This window comes from Nilaparvata lugens, unplaced genomic scaffold, assembly GCF_014356525.2.
Source record: "Nilaparvata lugens isolate BPH unplaced genomic scaffold, ASM1435652v1 scaffold3996, whole genome shotgun sequence".
NCBI classification, from domain to species: Eukaryota; Metazoa; Arthropoda; class Insecta; order Hemiptera; family Delphacidae; genus Nilaparvata; species Nilaparvata lugens.
This window is the reverse complement of record NW_024090509.1, coordinates 15,253-20,336: the sequence shown is the minus strand read 5'-3', so window position 1 is coordinate 20,336 and position 5,084 is coordinate 15,253.

Below are 5,084 nucleotides of genomic sequence, written 5' to 3'. Positions count from 1 at the left end.
CTACAGGATCTTTTTCTAGTAATGACAGAAAGCCACACATCACGTGAATCACCAATATTAATTCTGTGGAGTAGAGGTGGGAGGGGGAATACACCCGAAAATCATGTCCTACAACAGCCAAAATTCAAATTCTCTTTATAATACCTTTTCATGGCCTTCCTAACAAAAAAGAAACATATTTCGGCTGAAATAATCATCTTACGAGGGTTATGTTCTATGAGAATCACTCGTTAGATTTCAGTATTTCCTAGTGGGGGCACACATAAGGATACGTCCAGGATCAAAACTTTAAACACTTATAACTTTTGACTGAATGATCACATCTCCTCGTACTACAGATCGTTCATATCAGCTCATCAAGGCGGTTGAAAATCATGTATCATCTCACTTTGTCATTTGTTAAAAAAATAGGAAATTCCTCCTTTAGTGTATTTTAGCCCATATTTCAATGCATAGAAAAATGACCGATTTCTATATTCAAAACTGTGTATCTCGGTAACTCAAAATGATACTTGGTCTTGATTTGAAGAAAAGAATCTCCTCTTTTATGTGAGGTGAATGATTTTTGTAAAAATATAATAGTGAAGTAAGATACGTTTGATTCAAAAAATCAAGAAATTTGCAATATTTTTCATTTTCACAGTCTCGACAGTTTTTCGATATAAACAGTGATGCAAGATCAATTTAAGTCAACTCAGCTTATAGAGCATGAAATTTTCTCTCATTTAAGACCAATCGCAAGTTTCTATCATGTATTGTTCATATTTTAGAGACTCTTTAATAACAGTAAAATTGCAAGAAAAGTGAGAAAATAAAGATTCAATTCAATTGGCTGTAACTTTTTAACGGTATTGAAAACAGAAGTATAATTCATGGGAGTGAAAAGAGGAGAAAATTCATCACGACCTCGACTACTTTTCGGATTTTTTATCTGAAGTGTTCCACAAGATACGCAACGTTGCATATGCGAGACTGTGAGAATGGGGGAAGTATCACAAATTTCTCGCACATTCAAAGTTGTGTATCTTGTGGAACACTTCAGATAAAAAATCCAAAGAGTATCCTGCGCGACCACTCAATTCATTGGAAATTTTATTATCTTTAATATTATATAGAGAATGCTTTTTCTCGATAAATTCAAGATCTCGAGATTAAATGGAAAACTTAAAAAAGTTCAAAATTTTGGGGGTGAAGTCGCCCACTGGAGTGTCAGCTAATTTCAGATTGGAATTTAGCGCCCCAAAATACAGATAGAACCATCGAAAAAATTCTTTCGGGGCTGTTTCCTAAAAAACGATAATTTGACTGGACTATAAGTTGTTAACCTACTATATTAGCGAGCAATTTCTGTATATCTGTTTATATTTTTCTATTTTATATGGTTATTATTATGTTCAACAGATCTCGGAAACGGCTCTAACGATTTTCACGAAATTCGGAATGTAGTAGGTTTATGATATCAAAATTCGATTGCACTAGGTCTCATCCCTGAGAAAACTCCCTGAAGGACATGAAAAGGATAATTATTCATCCTTGGAAAACAGATGATGATTTCGTCGTCTGTCGATAACAGAAGATGCGTGTGCCTGTGGGGAGATCAGCTGTGTAATCAATTAGCTTATCGTATCTCGCGAGAAATCTAGAAATTTTAATTGACTCGATCAAAATACAGTAATCTGATTTGTTGACATGAGATGGTATAATATATATATCATAATATTCAAAGTTAATCATTATTTTACAGTTCTAAGTGATTAGTGAGTGTTATATTTTGTTATTCAATTTGGTATGTAAACAATCTAAATTAGAACTTTTATGTTTTCGAATATTTGGACTGAAAATTTCACTTGAATTCAAGTGTATGAAACATAACCTACTTTTGGAGTATTAAATATTCCAACTATAAATTTTATAGTGTATGAATCAAAATTCGGTGAAGAAACAGTTTTGGGCTGTGCCTGTTAGTTCTTTCCCAATCATTTCAAAGAATTGAGTTCTGTTTATCAATGAATGAATAACGAGCAAAGCTCGGTGCCCCGATATTTGGTATTAATAGATAGAATTTACAATATGTATTTGTTCAGATGATATCTTTATTCCAAAAACCAAACCATTTGAATATACATTTTGTTCGACTTGTGTTATTCACTCCTGTAATGCATCTAAACAGGAAATTGCTCTTTTATAGTATAGGATTTAGAATACCTAAACTTGCCGACATTATATATTGTATGATTAAAATCGTCCAAATTTGTATGAATGTCACCGAAATTGCTATGCAATATTCTTTTGCAATAAAAGATATATCAATGATATTATTATTCAACTTTTTATAAGTAACCTTTACATTTAAAAAGCAAAGCCTCCCTTACTTATATTTTAATATCCTATTAATATTTGTCATGTAGTTTTCCTGATGTAATGTAGTACTTTTTAGTCCTCCCACCAAGAACGGGTGCACTGCTAGTCTCAAAAATAAAATCAAAAAGATACTTTATTCTATTTTAAAAGAGGATAAGAAACGATGGTATATTTTTTATATATTATGAAAACAGAAAGATTCCCCACAAGAACAAAGGTGAATAATGTCCTTTGGAAGATTAGAATGTAAGATTGAATTTATTTTATTTTATTATTACACTGAGCACTGACTGATGTTAAAAACTACAGGGTTGGGAATGGGATACTTTGGAGGGGGCATTACCCTTGGATTGGGGGGGGGGGCATGCGCCATTGCCCTTGGGGGGGCTGGGCACCCCTGCGGATAATCATGTCGCTCTGTGCTAAGTGTAATTTGAAATTCTCGGTTAATACACAGGACGTGATTAAGTGCTCTAAGTGTGAACAATATGCTACGTGTACTCGCATAAGACAGTTGCCAAATTGTCCAATCTCGGTGCTCGGAAAGAATCTTGGCAGTGCGATACATGTAACACCAATACAGAACTTCAGAGGACGAGCAAAATTCATCCTCGATGCAATTAGTTTGCTCAAAGAAGATTTCAACTCCAAATTGGATTCACAGGCCACGCAGTTGTCAAAAATCACTAGTATTGAAGCATTGGTGACAAAAAAAATATTTCTATCGAAAGTATTCAAAAATCGCTCGAAAATGTGAAATCCGACGTTAGCAAACTGCAAACCCAGTGTGCTAATTTAAAGAAGCAGAATTCTGACCTATCTAGCGATCTATGGAGAGTGAAGCAAGAACTGAGAGACATACAACAGTATTCGCGTAGCAAGAATTTGGAGTTCTTAGGAATACCTCATACTGAAGGGGAAGACGTTTATGAAATGCTTAAGACTGTCGCCGCATGTATTGGCCAACGTTACTCGAGAGCAGACATATCTGTTGCCCACCGAGTGCCTCTTACCAAGTCTAGCAAATTGAAATATCCACCCATAATAGTTAGCTTTATTTCAAAAACAATTCGAGCGGAATGGCTGTCAGCTGGTAACAGAGGGAAACAGCATCAACTATTAGCGAAAGACTTACATCCGACGATGCCTCCTGAGAACGTCTACATAAACGAGCACCTGACGCCTCACTATAAGTTCGTGCTCTCATACGGCAAGAGGATGGTGAAGGAACGCAAGCTGCACAGAGCCAACGCACGCAACGGCAAGGTTTGGGTCAAAACTTGCAAGCAGAGTCCACCCGCAAGAGTCTGGTGTATTGAGGACATTGATCACATTATTACACACAAGGCAAGAGTAGGAGACGACCGTAAGCAGTAAGTCAAGTTCTATAGAACAATAAATTCACACAACACATAACAATGTAGGAGTAATTAATTATTTAAATCAAACTCCAATAATGTGTTTCCACAATGTGTAGAACGAATCATGATATCTAGTTATTTTGTTTATGCTCTATGTGAAGTATATAATAAGTTATTTTAAAATAATAATTACTTTGTTTTTTTTTTGTTTTTTTTTTTCGTTTTGTTCATGCTCTATGGGTCTATGAGAAGTCCTATAGAATAAGTTATCAAAAATAATAATTACTTTGTTTTTTTTTTGTTTTTTTTTTTCGTTTTGTTCATGCTCTATGGGTCTATGAGAAGTCCTATAGAATAAGTTATCAAAAATAATAATTACTTGCTTGAAAAGGCTTCAAGTTCTTTCACAGTTAAAGTTTTTTCCCCTTTTTTCTAGTTTATTAATTGAAGATATTGAACATTCATTTTGTGCCTAAAATAAAAGATTGCTCAAGTGATGTACCTATTATTACAGTAGCTCAATTTCAATTATTCATTAATTTTAATTTAATATAATATTGATAGCTGAAGATGGCTTTATTATTAATATTGAACTTATGATTTCCCCAAAGATCACAAATCATTATTATCATTTTTTCTCAGTTCACAATGTATTGGATTGGCCATCTCTTTTTCCTTATACTGTAGTTCATTTGCTCATTTCAAAGCTAGATAAATTATTGAAATTGAAATTCAGTCAAGCTTATTAAACAATTACAGTCAACAAGAAACATATCTCAAGCCATGATAATATATCAATAAACTCTATTATAAGAGATAATGGAGTTTATTTGAACTGTCTATTATAAGAGATAATGGAGTTTATTTGAACTGTTGTACTCATTTAAGTTTTTTATCGAGTATTTTATTAGGAGAATGGAGTATTATTACTCTAGTTCAAATGCAGATGAACTTAATATCTATAATTTTTATTCAGTTCAATTTCAATTAGGAAGTTGATAATGAACTGAATTATTTTTGTTACTTTGGAAAGATAAGAAATTACCATTAAAAGAGACAATATTACCCCATCAATAATTTCATGATATATATAAATTTATTATTCGAATGTGTTTTATCAATCATAAAGGTTTAGATCCTTGGCTTCCAATAATATTAGTAAACTTGATAAAGTATTTATCTATATACATCTATATCTATTTTTTTATTTTTTTTTTGTTCTTCAACTTGATCTTTATTATTTAGTATATACTCATAAATGATTATAGCTGTTTTCTTGCACCGTAAGTAAGATGGGCGGGGAGCAGATTAGTAACATTTTTTGAAAACAATATGAACAGGCATGAGAGAGAGAGAGATAGA